At 50.4% G+C, this 14,546-nt stretch overlaps 1 protein-coding gene across 1 annotated transcript in view; it reads right to left on the bottom strand.

The window, feature by feature from the left end:
- Window positions 1–13,605, bottom strand: part of LOC119978525 (BTB/POZ domain-containing protein KCTD20-like) — a 183,270-nt gene extending 169,665 nt beyond the window's left edge. The window contains exon 1 of the mRNA XM_038820232.1: window positions 13,496–13,605. The gene's annotated coding sequence lies outside the window, so the exon portion shown is untranslated. The remainder of the gene's footprint in view (window positions 1–13,495) is intronic.
- Window positions 13,606–14,546: the final 941 nt, after the last annotated feature.

The raw sequence follows: 14,546 nt of genomic DNA, 5'->3' as shown, positions 1-14,546 counted from the left end.
TAAGCCCGCTTGCCGGAGTTAGCGCCGGCTGACGCGTCATATGACGTCAGCCGCGCATGCGCGGATTGGAAGACTCCAACCCGCGCATGCGCGGATTACGTCATCGCGCATTTGCGCGAAACCCGCGCATGCGCGGGCCGGGTTGCCCCTCAGCTGCCCCGCGAATGGATACTGCGGGGCGGCGGAAGGAGAAATAGTGCACGGGCATCGGGCCCGCTGCCCGCGATCGGTGCCCACCGATCGCGGGCCCATGGCACCCTTGGTACGGCCGTGGTACTGCCGTGCCAATCGGTGCCATGGTTATAAAATGCGAGTGTTTACGGCCGTTTTTACGAACGGCCAGACCAGGTGTGTTTGCCGTTCGTAAAAACAGCCGTAAAGGGCTGGGAACTCGGCCCATCGAACAGCTGTGAATCGCTGCCGGCTGTAAAAAAACGGCGGCAGCGATTCGTGTCGGGAGTTGGGCGTGGGGGGGGGGGGGGGGGGGAGATTAGCGGAAGGGCGTCGGAACAGCGTGGCCGTAAAATTTTACGAGCCACGCTATTCTCCGCACCGTCGGGAGTGCGGAGAATCTCGCCCACAATACTTCAGCGGGTGATCAAACATCTGAGAAGGATGGCCTAATGGCAGCTGAAACAGTTTTAGAAATGTCAAGGATGACCTGACTGTTGTCAATGGATTCCTGTGAACGGAGATACAATTGTCATACCGTCCTGCCTATGAAGACGTATTCTAGAAAAGATACATGAAGGGCATCAAGGGATAGAGAAATGTAAAAGACGTGCAGGCAGTCAGTATATTTCATAGAATTTACAGTGCAGAAGGCGGCCATTCGGCCCATCGAGTCTGCACTGGCTCTTGGAAAGAGCACCCTACCCAAGCCCATACCTCCACCCTATCCCCATAACCCAGAAACCCCACCTAACACTAAGGGGCAATTTGGACCTTGAGGGCAATTTATCATGGCCAATCCACCTAACCTGCACATCTTTGGACTGTGGGAGGAAACCGGAGCACCCAGAGGAAACCCACGCACACACGGGGAGAACGTGCAGACTCCACACAGACAGTGACCCAGCCGGGAATCGAACCTGGGACCCTGGCGCTGTGAAGCATTTGTGCCATCCACAATGCTACCGTGCTGCCAGGCATTAATAAAGATGTTGACAATTACGTTCAAGATTGTAGTGTCCGTCAAACACATCAACCATATCAGTGCTAAGAAATATTTGCATTGAGTGAAACTGTCGCTAACCCATGGTCATAGGTTGGGATGGACTTGTTCTATTTCAGAGGAAATTATATGATAATCATAGATTACTATCCAATTATCCTGAAGTCATAATGTTCACAGATTCGACTGCTCACTCAGTCATAAGAGCTGCAAAGTCTGTATTTGCTCGACCTGGCATGTCCCTAAAAGTTGTGACGGATAATGGACCCTGTGTCAGTAGTTGGGAATGGTTGTCATTTGCAGAAGGATACAACTTCCAACACGTGGCCTCCAGTCCGTTATACCCCCAATCGAATGGGAAAGAGAAAGGAGTCTGAATAGTAAAACAACTGCTCAAAAAGGCGTTTGATGATCAAAAGGATTTTGCGTTAGCACTGTTAAGCAACAGAGCTACTCCTCTGGCGTCAGGTTTATCGCCCGCCCAGCTTTACTGTCAAATCGAACTAATGAACAGACAAAGGACAATTCAATGACACTTTGAGTGTGTTAAGAAGGTCTAAACGGACAAGGAAACAACCTAATTGTCTGAACTTATAAAGACCATAATACATGACATAGGAGCAGAATTAGGCCACTTGGGCCATCGGGTCTGCTCCGCCATTCAATCATGGCTGATATTTTCTCATCCCCATTCTCCTGCCTTCTCCCGATAACCCCTGATCTCTTTATTAATCAAGAAACTGTCTATCTCTGTCTTAAAGACACTCAGTGATTTGGCCTCCACAGCCTTCTGCGGCAAAGAGTTCCACAGATTCACCACTCTCTGGCTGAAGAAATTCCTCCTCATCTCTGTTTTAAAGGATTGTCCCTTTAGTCTGAGATAGTGTCCTCTGGTTCTAGTTTTTCCTACAAGTGGAGAGATCTTCTCCACACCCACTCTATCCAGGCCTTGCAGTATCCTGTAAGTTTCAATAAGATCCTCCCTCATCTTCTAAACTCCAACAAGTACAGACCCACCAGAGTCCTCAAACGTTTCTCATATGACAAGCTCTTCATTTCAGGGATCATTCTTGTGAACCTCCTCTGGACCCTTTCCAAGGCCAGCACATCCTTCCTTAGATATGGGGCCCAAAACTCCTCACAATACTCCAAATGTGGTCTGACCAGAGCCTTATACAGCCTCAGAAGTACATCCCTGGTAAACAATGATAACTGCCACTCTAATTGTAATTCTGATATTTGATATGACATTGTACAGGTTATGTATAAACACATTCTCGTATATGTATCAAATGTCTGAAAGCATTTCAAACTTTTTTTTCAAAGAAAGGAGATGTGACATTATGTACAATGTCATATATGGGGTTAATGTAATATCATAATTGACCACTAGATGGAGCGAGATGCAGGACTATAGCGTAAGTTGAAGGTGGTTTGTGAAGGGGCTGTTCTCGAGTGACAGCTTTACCCGAAACACTACTTACACAGTGTCTCCCACCCATCCGCCTCCTCTAACCAAAAAAAGGTTCTGTCCATTGGATTGCTAAACTAACAAGTTTTTTATTTTTATTTTTCAGTAGTTGGGAAGTTAGTTCAGTGGGAATGGAGGCTAGGGCAGTTGAATGTTCCTCCTGCAGAATGTGGGAGGAAAGGGTCACCTCTAGTGTCCCTTCTGACTACATCTGCGGGAAGTGCACCCAACTCCAACTCCTCAAGAGCCGCGTTAGGGACCTGGAGCTGGATGAACTTCGGATCATTCGGGAGGCGGAGGAGGTTATTGAGAGGAGTTATAGGGAGGTAGTCACACCTCAGGTAAAAGAAGAAGGTAGATGGGTTACCATCAGGGGAGGGAGAGGGAACCGGCAGGCAGTGCAGGGATCCCCTGTGGTCGTTCCCCTCTATAACAAGTATACCGTTTTGGATACTGTTGCGGGGGACGACTTACCAGGGGTAAGCAATAGGGCACAGGTCTCTGGCACAGAGTCTGTCCCCGTTGCTCAGAAGGGAAGGGAGAAGAGGAACAGAGCACTTGTCATTAGGGACTCCATTTTTAGAGGAACAGACAGGAGGTTCTGTGGGAACGAAAGAGACTCACGGTTGGTGTGTTGCCTCCCAGGTGCCAGGGTTCGTGATGTCTCTGATCGTGTTTTTGGGATCCTTAAGGGGGAGGGGGAGCACCCCAAGTTGTGGTCCACATAGGTACCAACGACATAGGTAGGAAGAGAGATGGGTATTTGAGACAGAAATTCAGGGAGCTAGGGTGGAAGCTGAGAGCTAGAACAAACAGAGTTGTTATCTCTGGGTTGTTACTCGTGCCACGTGCTAGCGAAGTGAGAAATAAGGAGAGAGAGGAGTTGAACACGTGGCTACAGGAATGGTGCAGGAGGGAGGGTTTTGGTTTCCTGGATACTTGGGGCTCATTCTGGGATAGGTGGGACCTCTACAAACAGGATGGTCTTCACCTGAACCAGAGGGGTACCAATATCCTGGGGGGGAGATTTGCTAGTGCTCTTCGGGGGGGTTTAAACTAATTCAGCAGGGGGATGGGAACCTAAATTGTAGTCCCAGTGTACAGGATGTTGAGAGTAGTGAGGTCAGGGATAGGGTTAAAAGTTCGAAAGAAGGCACCGGCAAGCAGGACGCTGGTTTGAAGTGTGTCTACTTCAACGCCAGGAGCATCCGGAATAAGGTGGGTGAGCTTGCAGCATGGGTTGGTACCTGGGATCTCGATGTTGTGGCGATTTCGGAGACATGGGTAGAGCAGGGACGGGAATGGTTGTTGCAGGTTCCAGGATTTAGATGTTTCTGTAAGAACAGAGAAGATGGTAAAAGGGGGGGGGGGGGGGTGGCATTGTTAATCAAGGAAAGTATTACGGCGGTAAAAAGGACGCTTGAGGACTCGTCTACTGAGGTAGTATGGGCCAAGGTTAGGAACAGTAGAGGAGAGGTCACCCTGTTGGGAGTTGTCTATAGACCTCCGAATAGTTCCAGAGATGTAGAGGAAAGGATTGCAAAGATGATTCTCGACAGGAGCGAGAGTAACAGGGTAGTTGTTATGGGGGACTTTAACTTTCCAAATATTGACTGGAAATACTATAGTTCGAGTACTATAGATGGGTCAGTTTTTGTGCAGTGTGTGCAGGAGGGTTTTCTGACGCAGTATGTAGACAGGCCAACAAGGGGCGAGGCCACATTGGATTTGGTACTGGGTAATGAACCCGGCCAGTTGTTAGATTTAGATGTAGGCGAGCACTTTGGTGATAGTGATCACAACTCGGTTATGTTTACTTTAGCAATGGGCAGGGATAGGTATATACCGCAAGGCAAGAATTATAGCTGGGGGAAAGGCAATTATGATGCTATTCGGCAAGATTTAGGATGTATAGGATGGGGAAGGAAACTGCAGGGGATGGGTACAATCGAAATGTGGAGCTTTTTCAAGGAACAGCTACTGCGTGTCCTTGATAAGTATGTACCTGTCAGGCAGGGAGGAAGTTGTCGAGCAAGGGAACCGTGGTTTACTAAGGAAGTTGAAGCACTTGTCAAGAGGAAGAAGAAGGCTTATGTTAGGATGAGACATGAAGGCTCAGTTAGGGCACTTGAGAGTTACAAGTTAGCCAGGAAGGACCTAAAGGGAGAGTTAAGAAGAGCGAGGCGAGGACACGAAAAGTCGTTGGCGGATAGGATCAAGGAAAACCCTAAGGCTTTCTATAGGTATATCAGGAACAAACGAATGACTAGAGTAAGATTAGGGCCAATCAAGGATAGTAGTGGAAAGTTGTGTGTGGAATCAGAGGAGATAGGGGAAGCGTTAAATGGATATTTTTCGTCAGTGTTTACACTGGAGAAAGACAATATTGTCGAGGAGAACACTCAGGTTCAGTCGACCAGGCTAGATGGAATTGAGGTTCAAAAGGAGGAGGTGTTAGCAATTTTGGAAAATGTCAAAATAGATAAGTCCCCTGGGCCAGATGGGATTTATCCTAGGATTCTCTGGGAAGCCAGGGAGGAGTTTGCAGAGCCTTTGTCCTTGATCTTTATGTCGTCTTTGTTGACAGGAATAGTGCCGGAAGACTGGAGGATAGCAAATGTTGTCCCCTTGTTCAAGAAGGGGAGTAGAGACAACCCTGGTAATTATAGACCTGTGAGCCTTACTTCGGTTGTGGGTAAAATGTTGGAAAAGGTTATAAGAGATAGGGTTTATAATCATCTTGTAAAGAACAAGTTGATTAGCGATAGTCAACACGGTTTTGTGAAGGGTAGGTCATGCCTCACAAACCTTATTGAGTTTTTTGAGAAGGTGACCAAACAGGTGGATCAGGGTAAAGCTGTTGATGTGGTGTATATGGATTTCAGTAAGGCGTTTGATAAGGTTCCCCACGGTAGGCTATTGCAGAAAATAAGGAAGTATGGAATTGAAGGTGATTTAGCGGTTTGGATCAGTAATTGGCTAGCTGAAAGAAGACAGAGGGTGGTGGTTGATGGCAAATGTTCATCCTGGAGTTCAGTTACTAGTGGTGTACCGCAAGGATCTGTTTTGGGGCCACTGCTGTTTGTCATTTTTATAAATGACCTGGAAGAGGGTGTAGAAGGATGGGTTAGTAAATTTGCAGATTACACGAAGGTCGGTGGAGTTGTGGATAGTGCTGAAGGATGTTATAGGATACAGAGGGACATAGATAAGCTGCAGAGTTGGGCTGAGAGGTGGCAGATGGAGTTTAATGCGGAAAAGTGTGAGGTGGTTCACTTTGGAAGGAGTAACAGGAATGCAGAGTACTGGGCTAATGGCAAGATTCTTGGTAGTGTAGATGAACAGAGAGATCTCGACATCCAGGTACATAAATCCCTGAAAGTTGCCACCCAGGTTAATAGGGCTGTTAAGAAGGCATATGGTGTGCTAGCCTTTATAAACAGGGGGATTGAGTTTCGGAACCACAAGGTCATGCTGCAGCTGTACATAACTCTGGTGCGGCCGCACCTGGAGTACTGCGTGCAGTTCTGGTCCACATTATAGGAAGGATGTGGAAGCTTTGGAAAGGGTTCAGAGGAGATTTACTAGGATGTTGCCTGGTATGGAGGGAAGGTCTTACGAGGAAAGGCTCAGGGAATTGAGGTTGTTTTCGTTAGAGAGGAGAAGGCTGAGAGGTGACTTAATAGAGACATATAAGATAGTCAGAGGGTTAGATAGGGTGGACAGTGAGAGTCTTTTTCCTCGGATGGTGATGACCAACACGAGGGGACATAGCTTTAAATTGAGGGGTGATAGATATCGGACAGATGTCAGAGGCAGTTTCTTTACTCAGAGAGTAGTAGGGGTGTGGAACGCCCTGCCTGCAACAGTAGTAGACACGCCAACTTTAAGGGCATTTAAGTGGTCACTGGATAGACATATGGATGAAAATGGAATAGTGTAGGTCAGATAGGCTTCAGATGGTTTCACAGGTCGGCGCAACATCGAGGGCCGAAGGGCCCGTACTGCGCTGTACTGTTCTATGTTCTATATAAAGCACTGACACTCAGGCATCTGGGAGAGAGCTGGAGAGTGAAGAGAGAGTGCAGAGTACAGTTATAGATAGAGTGTATTGCTTGCCATAGGAGTAAGTGGTCGAGTTTTAATAAGTAGTGTAATTAATGTTAGCTTTGTTATTGAACTTAGCTTCTGTGGTCTTTGTGAACACGACAACATCCATCCTGAGAATAAGAATCACAAAGACCACCACAACACCCTCTTCAAAAAATCCGCATCATCCCAGTTGGGGGCATAGATATTCACCAGCAGCACAGGCACTCCCTCTAATTTCGCACTCAACATCACGTAACTAACCCCCCCCCCCTCCCGAGTCCCCCACGACGTTGTGTGCCGAGAAAGCTACCCTCTTATTAATCAGCACCGGGGTCACCCTCACGTTCATATCTAACTCCAAATGAAACACTTGCCCCACCTTTCCCCAACGTCGTCTCATCTGCCACCCTCAGGTCCGTCTCATGCGTAAAAGCCAAATCTGCCCTCAAACTCTATGGGCGAAAACACGGGACCTCTTGATCGACCCAATCAGTCCCCTAACATTCCATGAGACCAGTCTGGTCGGAGGGTTGCAAAATAAACCACCCACCCCGATATCACAGCTCATGTCACGCTCGCCTTCCGGGTCCCATCGACGGCTGCCGTCATGCCTCCCAACCACCTACTCGAAACAATTATCAGCAACTCACCCCTGCCCCATCCCAAACATAGAAAGCCCCACCTCCCCCCAAGCCCACTAGCGAAACCCACACCCTCCTAAAAAAAAACAGGAAACCCAATCTCACTTACTCACCTCCTCTGGCGTACCGAAGTACTACTCCTTTCCCCCATACGTGACCCACAGTTGAACAGAGTACATCAGGGGTGGGCAAACTTTTCCGTGCAAGGGCCACATTCAGAAATTCACAATTCACAAAGGGCCGCATAGTATATTAAGTAAAATAATTACTTCACCCGGTTATGATTCTGGGCGCCTCATATAGAACATAGAACAGTACAGCACAGAACAGGCCCTTTGGCCCTCGACGTTGTGCCGAGCAATGATCACCCTACTCAAGTCAACGTATCCACCCTATACCAGTAACCCAACAGCCCCCCCCCCCCCCATTAACCTTAAAAAAAATTTAAAAAAAAAAAATTTTTTTTTTAAATTTTTTTTTTTTAAATGACTTGGTGGGCCACAGAAATACCTTTGGCGGGCCGTATGCGGCCCGCGGGCCGTAGTTTGCCCACCCCTGGAGTACATCATCCCAAACCGCACGGTGTTCCTGAATAGGGCAGTCATGGCCTTATTGAATCCAGCCTGACGCTTGGCCAGCTCTAGTCTCAAGTCCTTGTATGAACCGTACGGTCTTCCCAGATGCATTCACTCATCTCCTTCAACCACCTCAGGATCCTTTCCTTGTCCAAGTGCCCATGTAGCCTCACAATTGCCCGCTGCTGCTCTCCCACTCTCGGTTTCCTCAACAAACGATGCGCCCAGTCCACTTAAAGAGAGCGGCCGGAGACCCCCTCCCCCAACTGCTTCTTGGCCACGTACTCCGTGGTCCTCGTTCCCTCAATACCTTCAAACAGCCCCACAATCCTCAGGTTCTGCCTCCTTGAGCAGTTTTCCAGGTCATCGGCTTTCTCCCTCAACTAGTTCTAGTCCTCCGCCATCAGCATTTCTGCCTCTAAAGAGGTAATCCAATCATCGTGGTCAGTCACCATCTCCTCCAACTTCTGGATCAATGCATTCTGCACCTCCATCCTCTGCTCCACTCTCTCCAGGGCAGCCCGAATCAGCTCTGCCACCTTCGCCAGGTCCTCTGAGGCTGCCTTTCTGTTTTTAAAATTTGGCCGCAAGGAATGCAACCGACTGCTTTGTCGACCACTGTACGGCCTCTGCCATCTTTTCCCTTGCTGGTCTGAAGAATGCCCCTTGTCCAACGCACTCGTCTGAAAATTCTTTGACATTACCCATCGAAGGAGAATACTTTATTCTTTAATAGACTCACTTTATCCACCTGCAACAGCCCCGTAAAACGAGCAAAAAGGGCCAAAGATTCCGACTTCAGGCAGGAGCCACCTTACATGTGACCACTCGCTCCATGGCCGCCACCGAAAGTTCCCGAATTCAACTCGATATCTACATTTTCACTAAGATCTCCTATTTCTACCTCAGTAACACTAAGGTGGCACAACAGTTAGCATTGCTGTCTCACAATGCCATGGACCCGGGTTTGATTCCAACTTCAGGGGACTGTGTGGACATTCCTCCCGTGTCTGCGTGGGTTTCTTCAGGGTACTCCGGTTTCCTCCCACAGTCCAACTATGTACAGGTTAGGCGGATTGGCTAGGCTAAATTGCCTCCTAGTGTCCAAAAGTTGATCCTAGGCTGGGTGTTTTCAGAGGATCGGTGAAAATTCAATGGGCCAAATGGCCTCCTTCTGCAATGTAGGGGTTCTATGATCTCCTATTTCTACCTCAGTAACATTGTCCAACTCCAGCTCTGCCTCCAATTCTCTGCAGCTGATTCATGCTATTGTTATCTCTAGACTTGACTATTTTAGTGCTCTCCTTGCTGGCATCCCAAATTCGACCTTCGAAAATACGCTGTCCTTGTCGCCCAGTCTCATTCTTCCCTGTGCTCGTTGACCTACACTGGCTCCCAGACAGGCAAAGGCTTCAAATTCTCATCCTTGCTTCCAGGTTCACTCACAGCCTTGCCCATTTCTATATCTGTAATCTCCTCCAACCACAACCCTCCAAAGTACCTGCACTCCTTTGACTCTGACCTCGTGCAGCCCCAATTTTAATTTTTTTTTTTAAGTGGACCCAATGAATTTTTTCCAATTAAGGAGCAATTTAGCGTGGCCAATCCACCTACCCTGTGCATCTTTAGGTTGTGGGGGCGAAATCCACACAAACACGAGAAGAATGTGCAAACTCCACAAGGACAGTGACCCAGAGCCAGATCGAACCTGGGACCTCGGCGTCGTGAGACAGCAGTGCTAACCACTGCACCACTGCCGCCCATGTATCGCCGATTTTAATCGCTCTCCCAGTGGTAGCTGTGCCTATGCTCCAAGCTCTCTCAAACTCCCTATCTAAGTGTCTTACTTTCTGTCATTAAGGTACTCCTTAAAAAATACCTCTTTGACAAAGCCTTTGGCCAATTTCCCGAATATCTTCACTTGTGGTTTGGTATCATAATTAATTTCTAATGGTCCTGGGATGTTTATTACAATAAAGGTAAGTTGTTGTGGAAAAGCCAAGGTGGCCCCAATTGAGGTGGAAATTACTGCAATAAAGAAATAGCAGAAAGGGAGATCAAGTCACCGACAAAGCTCACCATAGGATAATAGACAAAGGGCGGTCATTCACCCATCGAGTCTGTTTTGTCGAGCAATCTAGTTAGTCCAATTCCCTTATTCTTTCCATTAATCATTACAATTTTTTTCTGCTTCAACTATTTAATGGCGCCCATTTAGGTTAAATAATTGTGCGCAAAAAACATGTATTGGAACTGCACCGGTTAAAGATGCGACTGGAGAGGCCAGCAAGTTGGAAACAAAATACCTGGTAATACCAAGAGATTTCAGATGATTAGACCACACAGTCAAAATCTGCAACCTTTAACAAAAAACTTGGTTATATTTTGCACTTTATTGCAGTCTCAAGAGATTTCAAAGAACATCACAACCAGTTTACTTTGGACTGCCGAGTCGGCACTGCTATGTTTCAAACAGGAAGCTCATTTGCAAAGGTACTTCATCCAGTTATCGAGGGGGACACAGGAACTTCACCTCCCACTGTCTCCTCTTGGTCAGTTACTACCTCAACCTCTCCACTTTCCAACAACAGTGAGGACTGCAAGAAAATTCTGGAATGGGAAATACTGTTAACCTGTAATTAAAACAGACCGACTACCCCAGCGCCGACTGTATGTGTATACAGTCCCAGGATTCCCTCCCCACAAACCCTCCTCCCCCATCTCCACGTTCCCACATCTCCCCTTCCCCTCATCTCCCCCACCTCCCTCCCTCAAGGATTGGTTAATTAATAGACAGCAAAGAGTGGGGATTAATGGGTGTTTCTCTGGTTGGCAATCAGTAGCTAGTGGTGTCCCTCAGGGATCAGTGTTGGGCCCACAATTGTTCACAATTTCCATAGATGATTTGGAGTTGGGGACCAAGTGCAATGTGTCCAAGTTTGCAGATGACACTAAGATGAGTGGTAAAGCAAAAAGTGCAGAGGATACTGGAAGTCTGCAGAGGGATTTGGATAGGTTAAGTGAATGGGCTAGTGTCTGGCAGATGGAATACAATGTTGACAAATGCGAGGTTATCCATTTTGGTAAGAAATAGCAAAAGGGATTATTATTTAAATGATAAAATATTAAAACAAGCTGCTGTGCAGAGAAACCTGGGTGTACTAGTGCATGAGTCGCAAAAAGTTGGTTTACAGGTGCAACAGGTGATTAAGAAGGCAAATGGAATTTTGTCCTTCATTGCTAGAGGGATGGAGTTTAAGACTAGGGACATTATGCTGCAATTGTATAAGGTGTTAGTGAGGCCACACCTGGAGTATTGTGTTCAGTTTTGGTCTCCTGACCTGAGAAAGAACGTACTGGCGCTGGAGGGTGTGCAGAGGAGATTCACTAGGTTAATCCCAGAGTTGAAGGGGTTGGATTACGAGGAGAGGTTGAGTAGATTGGGACTGTACTCGTTGGAACTTAGAAGGATATGGGGGGATCTTATAAAAACATATATAATTATGAAGGGAATAGATAGGATAGATGCGGGCAGGTTGTTTCCACTGGCAGGTGAAAGCAGAACTAGGGGGCATAGCTCAAAATAAGGGGAAGTAGATTTAGGACTGAGTTGAGGAGGAACGTCTTCACCCAAAGGGTTGTGAATCTATGGAATTCCTTGCCCATTGAAGCACCTTCATTAAATGTTTTTAAGGTAAAGATAGACAGTTTTTTGAAGAATAAAGGGATTAAGGGTTATGGTGTTCGGGCCGGAATGTGGAGCTGAGTCCACAAAAGATCAGCACGATCTCAGTGAATGCCGGAGCAGGCCCGAGGGCCTACTCCTGCTCCTAATTCGTATTTTCTTGTTCTCACCACACACCCCTCCCCTTGTCACACCCTGCCGACTTCACCTCCTCATCTCCCCCCTCCCCTCTCTCTGATCTCCCACATCTCCCCCTCCCTCGTCTTTCCATCTCCTCCTTCCCTTCTTCACTCTTCTCCCTTTCCCCTCTCCCGCATCTCCCTCCCTCTCACCCTTATCTCCCCGCTCACGTGTCTCCCGTCCCCCATCTGCCCCTCTCCCCCCATCTGCCCCTCTCCCCCTTACCTTCCACCCCTCCCCTCCCACCCCTCCCCTTCCCCTCCACCCCTCCCCTTCCCCTTCCCCTCTCCCCCTCCCCCTCTCCCCCTCCCCCTCATCTCCCCTTCCCCTCTCTCATCACGGTACTGCCAGCCACAGGGGGCTGCAGTACACCCAGCACTGCCAGTGAGGCAGTACGGTAGCACAGTGGTTAGCATTGTCGCTTCACAGCTCCAGGGTCCCAGGTTCGATTCCCGGCTTGGGTCACTGTCTGTGCGGAGTCTGCACGTTCTCCCCGTGTGTGCGTGTGTTTCCTCCGGGTGTTCCGGTTTCCTCCCACAGTCCAAAGATGAGCAGGTTAGGTGGATTGGCCATGATAAATTGCCCTTAGTGTCCAAAGGGGTTGGGTGGGGTTGCTGAGTTACGTGTATTGGGCGGAGTTCTGGGCTTAAATGGGGTGCTCTTTCCAAGGGCCGGTGCAGGCGCGATGGGCCAAATGGCATCCTTCTGCACTGTAAATTCTATGTAATCTCCCCTCTTCCTCATCTCCCCCTCCCTCATCTCCCCATCCCCTCTCATCTCCACTTGCCCACTCCCCTCATCTTCGCCACCTCCCTCATCTCCCCCCCACATCCTTCAATTCCCTCCCTCATGTCTCTCCACCTCCCGCTCCCTCCTCTATCTCCCATCAATACCTCCCTCATCTCCCCCTCCCTTCTCCCCCCCACCCATCCTCATCTCCCTGTCCCCCTCCCCATCTCCCTCATATGCCCCATCGCCCCTCACTCATCTCCACATCTCCCCATCTCTCCCCTCCCTCATCATCCTCTCCCTCATCACCCAATCTTCCCCAGCTCCCTCCTCTTCCTCACTCCTCCCCCTCATCTCACCCCATCACCCCACCATCTCCTCTCATCTCTCCCCTCCCGATCACCCCCTCCATCCCCATTTCCACCTCCTCCATCGCCCCTCCACTTCCCTCATCTCCACGACCCTCTCCCCATCCCCCTCTCTCATCACCACCCCTCTCCCCTCCCTCATCACCACCTCTCCCCTCCCTCATCACCACCCCTCTCCCCTCCCTCATCACCACCCCTCTCCCCTCCCTCATCACCACCCCTCTCCCCTCCCTCATCACCACCCCTCTCCCCTCCCTCATCACCACCCCTCTCCCCTCCCTCATCACCACCCCTCTCCCCTCCCTCATCTTTCCCTCAACCCCCTCCCTCCCTCCCTCCCTCAAACCCATCACCCCCTCCCCTCATTTCCTCTCAACATCTCCCTCCTCTCCCCTCCGTCCCTCCCGTCAACTACACCTCCCTCATCTCATCTCCCCGCCTCGCCACTTCTCTCCGCCGAACCCAACTCAACTCATCTCATCTCATCTCCCCCTCACCCCTCCTCCATCATAACGGTTCTCTCTGATATTTCCTCTGCCGCGCTCTCTCTGCCCGAACCTCTCCGGTGCGGGTTACTCACCGGCAGGAACTACAGCTGAGCCGTTCCCTCACTGCGGCCTTTGGCAGGATTCCACTGCGCCCCCTGTGGCTGGGAGGAGCAGGAATACAGCGCCCCCTGTGGCTGGGAGGAGCAGGAATACAGCGCCCCCTGTGGCTGGGAGGAGCAGGAATACAGCGCCCCCTGTGGCTGGGAGGAGCAGGAATACAGCGCCCTCTGTGGCTGGGAGGAGCGGGAATAAAGCGCCCCCTGTGGCTAGGAGGAGCGGGAGTACAGCGCTAAATGTAGCCGGGAGCAGCGGGAGGACTGCGTTCTCTGTGGCTGGGAGGAGCGGGAGTACACCGCTCCACGTGGCCGGGAGGACCGGGAATACAGCGCTCCCCGCGCCCGGGGGTTGGGGGGGGGGGGGGGGATGCAGCGCCCCCTGTGGCTGGGAGGAGCGGGAATACAGCGCCCACTGTGGCTGGGAGGAGCAGGAATACAGCGCCCCCTGTGGCTGGGAGGAGCAGGAATACAGCGCCCCCTGTGGCTGGGAGGAGCAGGAATACAGCGCCCTCTGTGGCTGGGAGGAGCGGGAATAAAGCGCCCCCTGTGGCTAGGAGGAGCGGGAGTACAGCGCTAAATGTAGCCGGGAGCAGCGGGAGGACTGCGTTCTCTGTGGCTGGGAGGAGCGGGAGTACACCGCTCCACGTGGCCGGGAGGACCGGGAATACAGCGCTCCCCGCGCCCGGGGGTTGGGGGGGGGGAGGGAATGCAGCGCCCCCTGTGGCCGGGAGGAGCGGGAATACAGCGCCCACTGTGGCTGGGAGGAGCAGAAATACAGCGCCCTCTGTGGCTGGGAGGAGCAGGAATACAGAGCTCAATGTGGCCGGGAGGAGCGGGAATACGGCGCCCCCTGTGGCTCGGAGGAGCAGGAATACAGCGCACCCTGTTGGGGCGAGGAGCGAAAATAAAGCGCCCCCCAGTGGCTAGGAGGAGCGGGAGTACAGCGCTAAATGTAGCCGGGAGCAGCGGGCGGACTGTGTTCTCTATGGCTGGGAGGAGCGGGAGTACACCGCTCCACGTGGCCGGG

This window comes from Scyliorhinus canicula, chromosome 15 (genome assembly GCF_902713615.1).
Source record: "Scyliorhinus canicula chromosome 15, sScyCan1.1, whole genome shotgun sequence".
NCBI lineage: Eukaryota > Metazoa > Chordata > Chondrichthyes > Carcharhiniformes > Scyliorhinidae > Scyliorhinus > Scyliorhinus canicula.
Note: the sequence above shows the minus strand (reverse complement) of the source record. Positions and strands in the feature narration are given on the sequence as shown.